This window comes from Vicugna pacos, chromosome 8 (assembly GCF_048564905.1).
Source record: "Vicugna pacos chromosome 8, VicPac4, whole genome shotgun sequence".
NCBI lineage: Eukaryota > Metazoa > Chordata > Mammalia > Artiodactyla > Camelidae > Vicugna > Vicugna pacos.
Window position 1 is genome coordinate 9,842,859 of NC_132994.1, and position 14,467 is coordinate 9,857,325.

At 35.5% G+C, this 14,467-nt stretch overlaps 1 non-coding gene across 1 annotated transcript; it reads left to right on the forward strand.

The window, feature by feature from the left end:
- The first annotated feature begins 14,062 nt into the window (after positions 1-14,062).
- LOC116281677 (U6 spliceosomal RNA) lies at positions 14,063-14,166 on the forward strand. The gene has a single exon (XR_004191137.1). It is a non-coding gene; the product is annotated as a U6 spliceosomal RNA (small nuclear RNA).
- Positions 14,167-14,467: the final 301 nt, after the last annotated feature.

Below are 14,467 nucleotides of genomic sequence, written 5' to 3' on the forward strand. Positions count from 1 at the left end.
ACGTGCTTCAAAATCATCTGGGGAGCTTTTCAAAATATGCATAACTAGGGCCTCAACCCCGCTGGTGCCATATATTTTCAGATAATTCCTCAAGTAATTCTATTATGCACCTCCCACTGATTTAAAAAGGATCAATATATGTCCCTGGCAGCTTTCAAATTGCTGGTGCCAAAGGTAATAAGGCTTGTCTGCATTTTCATCTCTCAGATGCTTTAAGATACCACTTTACCTCACTCCCCCGACTAAAACCTGATAGGTGTAGTTATTAAATTGCTATTACTAAACTTCTCAGAATTACATAGAAAATTTTTAAAGTACTCAGAGGTTGGAGACTGGCAGATACCTTGTTTTTCAAAAGACAGAAAGTAGATTCTGCAAATTATAAGATAAAATGTCAACTATTGATAAGATTCTAAAATGAATGTATTAAATGGATGACTTGTGAACATTTAATGGTCACCAGGAGTCATGGGACCACTACAACCAAGGTGGTTTTTTATACTTTTACTAGGATTCTGACCTCATCAATGTATAGAATGCGGCCAGACTAGCAATTCTCAAAGTGTCTCTGCTAACTCTAATTTTGAGATAGTTAAGAGTTCTGTAAAGTTTGTCAAAAATTTAAACCAAGTTAAGCAGATTTCTTGGAGCTTTTAATACGCTAATAAGCAGAATGACCAAGCAAGAGGAAAATACAGAACACAGAATGCTAAATACAGAATCTGGCCATACCCTCCTCCTCCTCTCCTGCACAGGTTCTCTAGACTTCCTTACATGTACTGCCCATCAGAAGTCAGAGTTAACTATTTGTGGAGTGTTTGTGAACTGAACTTAATGAGGAGATGCTTCTGAAACTTATCTGAGGCTGGGTATTTTTTTACATCTTATTTTATTAATAGTTGAGTATATAATTTGGAAGCTTGAAAATAAATGACTAGTGTCTTGGGGAAATGAAGTTTCATGAGAATCATTCTTTCACAACCATTGTAATGAAAAAATTTACAAATCTAATTCTTAAATACATGTGGATCCTTCTAGGAAAAAAAAACAGATCTGATGACTACTTTTTGTAAGGTCATCAAATCCCCTAAACTCATACACAAGTAGAAATTGTGTGAAAATATGAAAGTGAACTGAAAGGTTATCTGGAGGTTTTTCCTTCTGTTTATACCTGAACCACTGAACTGCCAGCTTGCACCTTACCTGATTTCCACTCCATCAGCCTTTACTGTAGAATTAAATTGAAATAGACTTTACACCTAGAAGCATTTTTTCCTTGTGAAGAAATCTGTGCAAAGAACTACTCTTTATTAATATACTTCCATCCCTCAAATAACTGAAAACAAGTTGTTTAAGCCGGTATAAAACTTACTACATTTATCATAATGAGTTTTATATATGTTGACAGCAGAGAATTTGATCCAAAACAAATTAGATGAAAAGAAATTGATCCTTAAATATTGAATAAATGTTCTGAGCACCTACTTTGTACTTGGTATTGGGGATTTAAAACAGGGAGCCAAACAGATACCATCTTCTCCCCTTATGGAGCTCCTTACAGTATAGTGGAAAGAAAGCTGTTAATCAGCCTCATGAATGAATAATTTTAAATAAGTGCCATGCAGGAAAAGCATAAATTGTATGAAGACAGTATATAGCCTAATCTGGGAAGGTTGGGGACATCTTCCCTGAAGATGTGACATTTGAACTATTGGTGGACATAAGCTGAATAAAGTCTGAGAGGGCAAGAGAACAGGGCTTGTAGGCAGCGCAAAGGCCCTGAGGTAGGGAAATGTGTAACCTGTCCTAAATGATAATAGCCTCATTTATTAGATGTACTGTATGTCAAACATTGTTCTAAGCTTTTTAAATGTATGAATTCATTTATTCTTTACAATGACTCTAAGAGAATATGTACTGTAATTACTCCCGATTCACAGAAGAGCAATCTGAGGTCCAGAGAAATAGTTTCCCCAGCAAGGCTGAGCACCATTTTACCCTAGAAGCTAAGTTAACTTGGCAAGATAAAAGAAGATGAAAATAAACAAGATGTCTGTATTGTTTTAGAGGTGTAGTGTGGCCAAACCTTGATTATTATGGAAACTGGCTGTAGAGGGGGTTTTTGAACTATGTTATCTTTTAGTATGTTTAAACATTTTCATAATTTAAAAAATAAGATTAACGTAGGCCCATGTAAGTGGAGCTCAGAGCAAAATGGAAAGATCTGCTGGGTCCTGATCATACAGGGCCTTGAAGCCACGTTCAAGATTTTGGTCATTATCCTAAAACAATACTGAAGCATTTCAAGCAGAGGAATGATCCACTGTGAATGTAAAAAAGATCATGACGGCTGTAATGAAAGCAGTAGAGGGGACCAGAACGAGCACGAGCCTGTAGCACAGTCATTAAACTAATGCTGAATTACTATAGCTAGGGTAACGATACAACAATGCCTGTGATCACAGGAATGCCAAATAACGAGACGTTATTTGGATATTTCATTTGAAATGTTCCTCTTAGAAACGTAAACAAAAACAGGAGTGTTCTTTTGTCCCAGTCAGAACTTTTTTCTTTAAAAATGATTATCAAAGATACTTAAATATCAATGAAACATACAGCTGAAAAATGAACAGAAAATGATTGAAGACAGTATTGACAGAAAAATAATTTTAAAGACAAAATTATTTGTAAAGTGTGTGAAACTACCAAAGAAAAAGCATTAAAAAATTTTTAAACACCAAAGTGTTATATTTTTCAAATAGAAACATAATAAAGAGAAAGTATAAACACTATTGAATATCAACATTCCATTGTCTTCACAGGAGAAGTACTGTAGCAACATAAAATTAAAACATTCAACTAGGTCGATTGCGTGACATTTTCAAACATGCTTCTTAGGAAAACTGCCCAAAGCACCTGTGACAGAGCTAGTTCTGTTCTGAGTTTGCTCTCTGAGTTTTGCAGAACTTGCTCTCTTAGCCCAGTCTCCTGTCTTGGCTGCTCGGATTTATGGTAGACACCTCATCTCACCGAAGTTACTTTGTAGTGCTGTGACCCAGCAGATAAAAAACAAACAAAAAAGCCAATCACATCTGATAGTTGGGAATTTGTATTGTAAGAAACAAAAATAATTTGCAAATTGGAAGTAGCAGAGAAGATAGTGTATTAAAATGACAATCTAATAAGTTATTTAATTTCTAAGATTTTTTTTTTTTTACATTTTAACCTCTGAATTAAGGCTACATCTTATCGAATAAGAAACGAGTTTGCATCAGAATCACCTTCAAGGCTTGATAAAACATATATCACTGAGCCCCACCCCAAATTTCTGATTCAGGATTGTCTTCAGTGGGGCCTGCAAATTTTCGTTTCTAACAGCCCAGGCAAGACCACACTTTGCAAATGAACCACTTCCATTTCTTAGTAGCATTTTCAGCCAAGTGCCTGAAAACCTCTTAACAGAGGTAAAACTAAAGAGCGCCAGGCATCAAAGCATCCTGGATTCAATGAAATACTGTATGAAATTATTTTATGATATCTAGTCAGTAATACTTCATTTGTAATTACAATTAAATGTGAATAACTACAGGCATGTGATCACACCACACCACTTAGCTTTTTTTTAATTGTTATAGCCTAGATTTATCTTTCTTTTATAGCCTCGTTTAACAACTTTGTATGTATTCTTTCATATTTTCTCCATATTCATATAATCTCTACATATAGTAATATATGTATAAAGATGTATTAACTGTTTTTCTTATAAAAACTTAGGACAATAATTTAAATATTTCTAAGCATCTTTCGTCTCTCAGCAATATCTTGTGAAACTCAATCCAAGCCACCTGGTTTAAGCAAGATTAAAGTGAATTATGTGAGGGGCTGTAAATTTTTAGCCATTGCCTTACTTGAGCAGTCATCATGGGCTTGGTTATGCTATAGTAACAGTTCCAAAATCTCAGTGGCTTACCCTGTCCAAAAGTTTTCTTTCTTTGGTCATTCTCTGTGTCCCAAAGGGGAAGGCAGGGGAGTTCTGCTCCTCAGTTACTCGGCTGCCCAAATCGATGATGTCCTAGGCTGGTTCCAGCTTCCAGAGCTACTACAGGCTGGGAAGAGAGTCTGGTGAGCAGCACATGGACTCAAAGCTTTTTCCCAGAAGGAGCACATCACTTCCACTCACACTGCACTGGCCCAAACGAGCGAGGTCACTCCTGATTTCAAGAGGACCAAAGAAGTTCACTCTTACCATATTTCCAGAAAGGAATATTTTTAGCAGCTTAAGTGATTTCCACGCTACCGATGGGCATTTCCTTTGTCCCCATGAGCATGTTGTGTATAAGTTCTATAATATGCTTGTATATACTGTTTTTATTTCTTTATACGCTGGTAGTTTTATTGCTTTGGAATAGATTCCCAGGGATTACTGGATCCAAGGTCCCACATATTTCAAATTTTTATAAATATTGTCTGCTTATTTCCTAAAAGAATGTAAGAATTTACATTTCCTCGAGCAATTTATTAGAGTACAACTTTTCCTGCATCCTCAGCTTTTTTAAATTTTGCAAGAGTTGTACACATACAGCTGTGTTCATTATTACTTTGATTTGCATTTCCCTGAGATCTAGTTTAAGTTCGAGCATTTGTAAATGACAGCTGTGCTTATCATTTGTCCATTTTTTCCATTGGATTAGTAATTGTCTTTGTTTTTATTAGTATTTAAGCCTTCTGAATACGCATTGTCATCTTTTATAAGTGTATCTTTTCATAATCTATTATTTGTCTGTCGACTTTGTTTATGTATTTTCCATACCAACATTTTTATGTATTTTCTGAGTTTTCAATCTTGGTTAAGAAGCTCCTTCTTGACTCATGATAGCACATATAGTCACATGTTTCTTGCAAGATTTTTTTTAAAAACTTAAGTTGTAAAACTATAGAACTTATTTCTGTGTATGGAAAAAGATATGGATGTTATATTCTTAAATTTATATTCTTCAAAATAGCCATTTGTGCCAGCATCACTTATTAAAAATCTTTTTTGGCCTTAAAATGAATTTCCATCTTTGTTATGTATTAAATTACTACAATAACACAGAAATTTCAATTTTTTTTCTTTAAGTGGTCTACTCATTACTTCATTTATAACTAATAACCGAAAGACATAGTGAAAGCTGTACCCAAAGGAAGTTTATAGACTTAAAACACTTTCATTATTAGACCCAAAAATGAAAAATAAGGGAATTAAAACATGTTAGAACAGTAAAATAACATTTTTTCAAAAGACTCGGAAAAGGAAATTAAGGATGATGAAAATCAGTGAACTCGAAGTTACTCCACCACACAACCACACCCTGGCACAAACTCCCGTAAGTCTGGGTTTTTTTGAAAAGATAATAAATTATATAAACTCTTGAGCCTGACCGAGGGAAAAAGAGAAAATGAAAAAGAAAAGGAAGGGAGAAACATCACAAATACAGAAAGGCTTTAAACAGAGACTTTAACTTGCAATTCTAAGATTACAAATTTAAAAGCTTGAAGGAGATAGGTGACATCTTAGAATGTTAGAAGATACCAGAACGGATTCAAGAAGTAGACTTGATTAAATTATGGACACTTAGCAGACGCTGGCACAGCCTTACAGGGCTACATTATAATGCACAAATACCCCATCAATTCTTGGATTTGAACTTTTAAACAGTTAAATCTGAGGTTATTTAAACTACTCCAAGCCATAAAGATGGGTGGAAAACGTTCAATTCATTTATGAGACCAGCATACCTTTAACAAAAAATTCTAATGCAGATAGTGTTAAAAAGGAAAACTAAGGAAGTAATTTATGGTTCAAGATTGACAAAATCTATTGGGGAGGGTATATAGCTCAGTGGTAGAGCGTGTGCTTAGCATGCATGAGGTCCTGGGTTCAATCACCAGTACCTCTGTTTAAAAATAAACAAATAAAAAATACTATGTTTCAATAAAATAAACAAATAAAAATAAACCTAATTAACCTCCCCCAAAAAAACCCAAAAAATTAAAAAAAAAAGATTGTCAAAATCTAAATAAAATGCTGGTCCTTAGAATCCAGTAATAGTAAACAAGTGATGGCCTATGATCAAGTTCAAAGCTGTTCAACATCAGAAAAGATATCAACTTAATTGTTATGTCAAAGAGTGAAGGGAGAAATTTATATGATTGTATAAAAACACAATCTTTAAATGAGAACAGGGAACCTGTTAAAATACAGACTATAAGTTCCTAGTAACAAATAATACATTAGATGGTGAAACACTTAAAACCAATTAAAGTGATATTGAGAACTAGATAGGCTCTCATGCTTTCCAACACTGTTTTTGCACTTAAAACAAGTGTTTTCTAAGACAAGAAAATTAAATAACTGGTATAAACCTTGGAAAGTAAGAGATGAATTTTTTTTGTTGAGTGGGTGATTATATTACTGGAACATTTAGGAAACTTGTTTAAAAAAATTTTTTGTTGCATTGCATGCATAAATACACAATGAGAATCTGGAAAAGAAACAGAGGAGGGAATTATTCACAATAAATACCAAGAACTATAAAAAACTTAGGAATAAATTTAGTCAGTAAAGCATATGACCTGAATGAGAAAACTACACAATTTCACTGTTCGGCATAGAATAAGACCTTCAGGAATGGAAAACATAGATAATCATGTTCTTGGGTGGGAAGGTATAATATAAAAACATTGATTCTCTCCTAATATTTATAACTATAATTCAATTTTATATAGAACCAGTAGTGGCATTTTAGATTCAAAGTCTCAAAGCTTATATATAAGGAAAAATGCCCAAGAGAAGCCAGGAAAAGAGGCAGCAGAATGTATGACAAATGTACTATAAAAATCAATCTGGAATCTGGGGAGGAAGACAGTAAAATGAAGCCTGTTCAGAGAAACAGACCAAAGCAGAGGACGACAGACGAGACCATAGGCAAAAGAGACACCATCAACACAAAAAGGGTGAAAAGAACACAGCAAATGCTGAAGTGAGTCAGGAGTCAGTAATCCAGGTGTTCACTGTTGCCACCCTTCTGTCTACCTGTTCATTTAGGTTGTGGGCTTTAGAATGAACGGCTGCTGTCATCAGCAGTGTTTGAAGTACTAAGTAGCACATGATAATAACAGTCCTTCAGTTGTTTTTATCCTTAAATCATTAGAGACTTGGCTATAAATAGGATAAGCACAGGACTCCTGGGGAGAAATTATTTTCTAGACACAGCACTAGTCATGATTTCCCCAGGTTGCCAAGTAACCCACAAATCCCAGGGCAAGACTAGGTGCTGGGACTAGAGACCCTCCTTTCCGTGACAAGCAATGGCTATCAGACTTTTCCTTTCTTTGCCAGGCTTTCAGACAGTGACACCACTGATAAATATATTTTAGATTTTTGCCCCTATATTAAATCTAGTTCTCTATACACCCCTCCCCCGCTGCCACGCCCACCCCATCCCCCTCTAGCCACCTGCTTTTCTCTCACACACACACACAACTGAAAAGTTTCAGGAGGAAACAATCTTACACTTTCTTAAGAGATCATTTCTGTTTTATTCTTTTTTTGAAATGCTTCTTAAAAGCCACTACATTGATATTATCGTCCACAGTTTGAATAATACCAACGTTTTAACCTTTTGCGCTTCAAAAGATTTAAAGACACAAGAGTAAAATTTTATCTAGTGATAATTTGGATACATTGATATACTCTTGCTGCATAAATTACGAAAACTATTTTTTAAATTCTCAAATTTTGTTTTAAAACTTATTTGAAGGTGACATTGAACTTTGGAAATTTGATGGGGTGCATATAAGGCAGACTGTTTTCTAATTCTGTTCATTATCTTTATTACTGGCACGATCAATGCATTTTTCTACAAACATTTGTTTTCAAATATCCAAAAGCAAAATTAAAAATTTTCATTGTACCCAGAAATGGCCGTAGACATTTATATGAATTTGCTTTAGGTAATGAACTTAACCTGGTTATCTTCACATTACTAATAAATATGCAAATATAACATTTATTTCATCACAGGAATATATATTATTTCTTTGGAAAGATAAACTTTCTCACAGCAACTTTTTAAAAAGACTCATGATTCAAGCATCACGCCATTCACTTTAATCAGACTCTTCCAGGAGAAAGTAACTAAAAATTCAGAAAACTAAAAAAATACTAAAAATGTCTCAGAGTATTTTTCTTTTCTTAAACATAAGCTTCTATTTGAAGTACTACACATTTATAGAGAAAGTGGACAGATCATGAATAAATGAATGTATAGCTTAAAGAATTTTCACCTAGTGAACCCACCTCTGTAACCACCAACCAGCTAAAAAACAGAACACTGCAGGGGAGGATCTAGCTCAGTGGTAGAGCGGGTGCTTAGCATACATGAGGTCCTGGGTTCAGTCCCCAATAAGTCCATTAAAAAACCAAATAAATAAACCTGATTATCCCCCCAAAATTTTTTTTTAAAAATTGAAGATGACCAGCATCTCAGAAGCCTTCCACATCCCTCTTCTTAATCTACCAACCCTCTGCAATGTATAATTTTGCAAAATTAATACATGCAATAGATTATTTAGATTATTAGACTTTTGTTCAGCAAACATTGCCTGCCTACACATCCATGTTAAGGCTTTTCATCCTCTCCCCCTGGTGCTAGGCTTGGTCACCTTTCTTTGACTAATGGGATGTGGGCAGAAGCAGCAGTGTGCCAGTTCTGAGTCTAGGCTTTAAGAGACAGCAGGTTTCTGATTTCTGACACAAGGAGAACATACCCCAGGTAGCCACTGGGTCTTCATCCTGAACCCCAAAACGAGACACATGGAACAGAACTGCACTTACCAGCAGCCTGAATTAGAGCTGTCCTAGGGGAACTACATACTTGCCAGAGAGGAAAATGAATGCTTTTTGTTAGATGCCATTGAGATTTTGCTGGGTACACAGCAAAGGCTGATTGATGTAATAAACCTTTGGCAAACTTGATAAAGCGTAAGTGAATGAACTCAGGTTATTACTCTGTGCATCCATTTAATGCTTTGTTCACTTCATACTTACGTTTATCATTAACTGTAGGACAATATTTAACTCTGACACACGTTTAATTGGACACTTCCTGGTCAGTGCTTACTTGATAGTTCCTTGATCTATTTCAAGATACCACAATTTTAAAGCAAGGAAACCAGCCACTACCAATGTTTTCATTTATTTAACAAATACCGTTTTCAGAATAACACTGTGTATCACTGATTTCTTTAAATGGTACTCCCCACAGCCAGTCTTTTCCCGTTTTTATTATTGTGTACTTGGTAAATTTTTGCATTACATACTATCAGCTTTGAATATTTCATTCATAACCTTGAGAGAAGATAAATTTTTTTTCCGATTTCTTCTTTTTTTTTTTTTAATGTACTGGGGATTTTATGCTAAGCATGCACTCTACCAACTGACCTATACCCCTACCCTACAATTTATTTTCACTTTTATATTTTTATAAGATGGCAGCATCACAATGTTTAACCCCCATATGAAAATGAAGAAGAGTTGTTAAAAATAGAAGTAAGTATTGTGACAACTCCATATGTATTGAATCACGTGCAGAATAGTGACAAATTTAAAGTACCATAATCCTTCTCTTCTGAAACAAAGGTCTAAAATGTTTTAGAAATACTCATTTCTGAAGGACTTCCACTGTCAAGACTATGGACCTGCCAAAGCGCAAGTTCATTCAGCTCAATTCCATTCTACAAAGGTTTAGTCAGGGAACACCTTTTACGTCCCAGTTGGCTCCAGATGTCCAAAGACAGGTAAGATCTCAGCGAGCTCACAGACACGTGAACACATATTTACACGTCAGGAAGTGTGCTAACACCGAGATCACAGGATATTTCAGTGGGCATTAAATCCAACCTGAGGGTTGCAACGTATTTATGATATTACTATTTAAATAAGGAGCAACCAGACACTTAAAATGATTAACTTGTAACCAGATTGGGATTAATTTGTAAAAATTACAGTCTTGAAGATTTTAAACACCATTCATTTTTTGGTGTATTTTCTGGACTATTTATGCAGTCTGTGGACAACTGACCTTTCCAAACTGTGTCACTAAATTCTTTATGTAGATTATCTATTTATAACAAATACATTCTTATGGTTTCCTTTTTCAAGATTTATTGCAAGCTTGTTTTTATATCTTCTCAGAGCTTCTTTAAATGGTACATTTTCTTTTTGAAATTAAATAATACCCACAAATTCAACTGTAATCATTTATTCATAATATGCAACCCAAAAGATAATCAACTACTTTTCTCATTATATTACTGGAAGGAATATAGTTACAGCAGGAAGTCTTCTCTAGACTAGGAAAATTTTTAGAAGTTATGTTTTGCATAAATTTCTGTGCATTTTTTTAACATTCAGGTTTCATCAAAGCTGCACCTAAAAGAAATTCTCTAATTAATTTCACATATTAATTTCTAAGTTTAAAACAAAGCTAATTTCAAATACGTTTAGCATGGTTTTATTTTTAAAGATTTACTTTTTTTTTGCTCAAATGTATTTCAAACTCTTCTAGCAAGTAACAAGTTCAGGCTTATGTGGGAATGGATTCTTTTAAATGCATTAATTATTGTTGATGTATACACAGGATTGGTAATATACCATTTGTAAACCTCTCTTTAGTTTGCAAAACACTTTCATTTTTGTATTATCTTATTTAGTTCTTTCCCTGAGGAGGAGGTATTATCACCATTGCTATTTTATTGATGAGTAAATTGAGCCTCAGGGAGATTAAGTGACTTTACAGGTCACAGGCCTGGAACCTGGTCCCTCTTCCCACTACTCACCTCGTGTTAAATAAGTTTTAATATAATACTGCACCTCCAGAATGGCTGTCACTTAATCATTTTTTAAAAAAATTTAACTTGGTTAGGTTACATTTGACCCATTTAAGTCTGGGGAAAAAAAATTGATTCTCCTCTGCTTTTCTTCAAATTACCATACTCGAGCTAGAGATCACAGGATACAGCAAATTAGATGAAAGATAATTTTTAAGGCATGTGACAGACCCATTAAAGTGCTTGAGGTGATGATCTTTGGTTAGACTTGTGCTATTGTTTCAGTTTTAATTATAATACCACTGTAACAACTCAGGAAAAACTAGCTGGGAGTTTAAATAAGAGAAACACTATAGATACAGACATTTCTGAGAGTTAAAATGATGAGATGGATGTTGACTGGGTCAAGCAATTTTTTTTTTTAAAGTATCTATTGGTAAATATTTTTGCCTTAATTTTTGTCCTTTATATAGAAAATATTTCTAAAATACACTAGCCTACTTTCTTTCTAGAGAGTAAGTTCAGGAATGATGCTTAAAACACCATTTAATCTTTTTAAAGAGATAATTTATGATTTTATAGCGATTACATTAAGCATTTTTTTCATGAAAAATTATGGGACATGCAGATGTTGATGGTATATGAAGATGCACTAAAATACACCCTAATGAGTTTCAGATTTGCAGACACTAACTACTATGTGTAAAACAGATACACAACAAGTTTCTCCTGTACAGCACAGGGAACTATATTCAATATCTTGTAATAACCTATAATGATAAAGAATATGAAAAGAATATAGGTATTACATACATAAAGGAATGTATGTATGTGTATAACAGAAACATTATGCTATCCACCAAAAACTGACACATCATTGTAAACTGACTATATTTTGATAATTAAAAAATATATATATATATACTCAAAGGAAAAAAAATCACAAGACTATCTCTTTTGGGACCTGCTTATTTCCATACTTCATTTTCCTATAAATTCCAGATGATTACCATTAGTGCAAACTTACTAATAACTAAAGCAATAATTAAACCTTCTTTTAGAAGTTATAATGCTGTAAACATCTCACGTATTTATTCCTTAAGTAAACACTTGAGTACTTCCTCATTCCTCTTTTGTAAGATGGGGATAACAACAGAACTTTTCTGTATCAATTAGGGTCTCTGGTTGAAGGCAACAGAAAGTACTGGAAGAAAATTACCCAGTAGCTCACAAAATCATCCGGGATGGTGGCAATCTAGGTGCGTAAAATGCGCTGGGCCATCCATTTTGAATGTCACTGTTGGCACTGTTAACACTCAGACCCAGGTCAGCACAATTATTCACACCACTGTGAATTATCTCTGCATCTTTGGGTCACTTTATGCGGATTCCAAGTTTCACGTGAGAGTGTCCAGTTGACTTACCTGGGTCCCCTGCCATGATTACGCTCTAGTTGCCAAGTAGTAGAGAGAAGGACTTTGGCCAAACTCAGTTTCCAAACTGTGAAGTGGGCCCTGCTCCCACCAACACTCAAAATTAAGGATTCTCCACAAATAGGATGGGAGTTCAGAAACTAGGCAGGCAAAAGGCAAATGCTTGCCATACTGCCTCGCAGGGCTAAGAAGATTATTTATTTTGTTTTGGGGGGAGGTGTAGGCTTTTACTTACTTATTTAAATGAAGGTACTGGGGATTGAACCCAGGACCTCGTGCATGCTAGGCACACACTCTACCCCTGAGCTATACCCTCCTCCAAGGGCTGCAAAGATTAAATGGGATGATCTACATAAAGTGCACAGTGCAGGCACGCAGTAGGCATTCAATAAATTTCTGCATTGGTATTAATTCAGTGAGACAGACAGTGTGCTAATCTCTAGGGATAAAAAACTAATAGGGGAAATTTTCTTTAGTAAAAGGCAAAAGATTTATTCAATCTGGAGAGAAACCAGAGTAGTAGGGGAGACTTTCTAATTAAAAGTTCAATATTTTGGAGAGTTGTTAGATGGGGAAACAAATATAAAAACATAATTCTAATACCATTAAGAAGTGCTGCAATATAGGTATGAGGTGGGTCTCTGGAAAACAGGGAAATGAAAAACCAGTTTGGCCAGAGGCAGGACAGAGAAAATAGTCTGAGTTTCGAATACTGAGAGGAGAATCACAAAAGGGCTTGACATGTTTGAATGCCTATGACCAGGGCAGGCTCAGGATTGTGAAGGATTTTGTATGCCATCTAGATGAGTTTTCATTGATCTGAAGGTCACCAGGATTTGGTAAAAGAGGTGACATAATCAGGTGTGGAGGAGGAGTGGTGAGAGAATGGGTGGGAATGAGCAGAGGCCATGTCCAGAGCTCAGATAAGAAGATGATGGATGTTCTAAGGGAAGATGAGGAGTAAGACAACAGTTTAGAAGTAATTTATGACATAGAATGAACTGCATTCAGTGACTCCAACAGGAAGGGTGAGGAAGGCAAGGAGCCCTGCGTGACTTAAAAACCACAATTTTTTTGAGATGAGTGGATGCTGATACCATAATTGTCTGTTGGCAAGGGGAACATCTGAAGCAGTTGGGAGAGGAAAAAGTGTGAGTTTCTGTGTGATTTTCAGCCTGCCTTGCTCTGGGAGTTGGCAATGAAGATGCAGCTGAAGCTATTAAAGTGGGTATCATTCAGGGAAGGTGTAGAGATTCTTTAAATACCTGTGAAATTGATTCCTATAAAAACCACAAAATTTTGCATATAGTGGTAGGGGGAAGGTACAGCTCAGAGGTAGAGCACATGCTTAGCATGCACAAGGTTCTGGGTTCAATCCCCAGTACCTTCATGTAAATAAATAAATAAATAAATAAACAAACCTAATCCCCCCCAATTTAAATAAATTAAGACATTTGCATATGGTTTCAGAGAGCGTTCTTGGAACCCCCATCTACGATAGGAGACCCATGGATCTTAGTTCAGGAATCCGTAAGATGGAACACAGAGACTCCGGGAAGAGTCTTAAAAATATTTAGTGGGTAAGAGCGAAGTTGAAAAGTTTAGAGATATAAACATGGAATACATTGCTGAGTTTTGGCACCAGATATAACACAGTTACATCCACCACGCTTAATAACGCACATGCAGTTTCCTAGAATTGTCTGTTCTCTTGCTGTTTGTTCATCCATCTGTCCCATTTATTCAATAGTAACACTGTGCTCACTTTGGCAGCACATATACTAAAATTCGAACAATACAGAGATTAGCATGGCTCCTGTGCAAGGATGTCACACAAATTCGTGAAGTGTTACATATTAAAAAAAAATAGCAATAATGGTAGCCACTGTTTAATGGGGTGTGAAAGCCACTATGCTTGGCCCCAGGGACACAAAGACAAACAAGTCCCCTACTCTGCCCTCAAGGAGCTTACAGTCCAGGTGGGAGGTAGTTATAAGTGCACTAAGGTAGCAACAGTGAAGTGTCGGAAGAGATGTGTGCAATGGGTGGTAGGAGAGGGATGTGACAGGGGACTAAACTGCACCTAAGTATTGGAATAAGAGGGTTAGGGAAGACTTCTTGGAGGGAATACATGGTCTTTGTTCTGAAGGATTAATTGGATT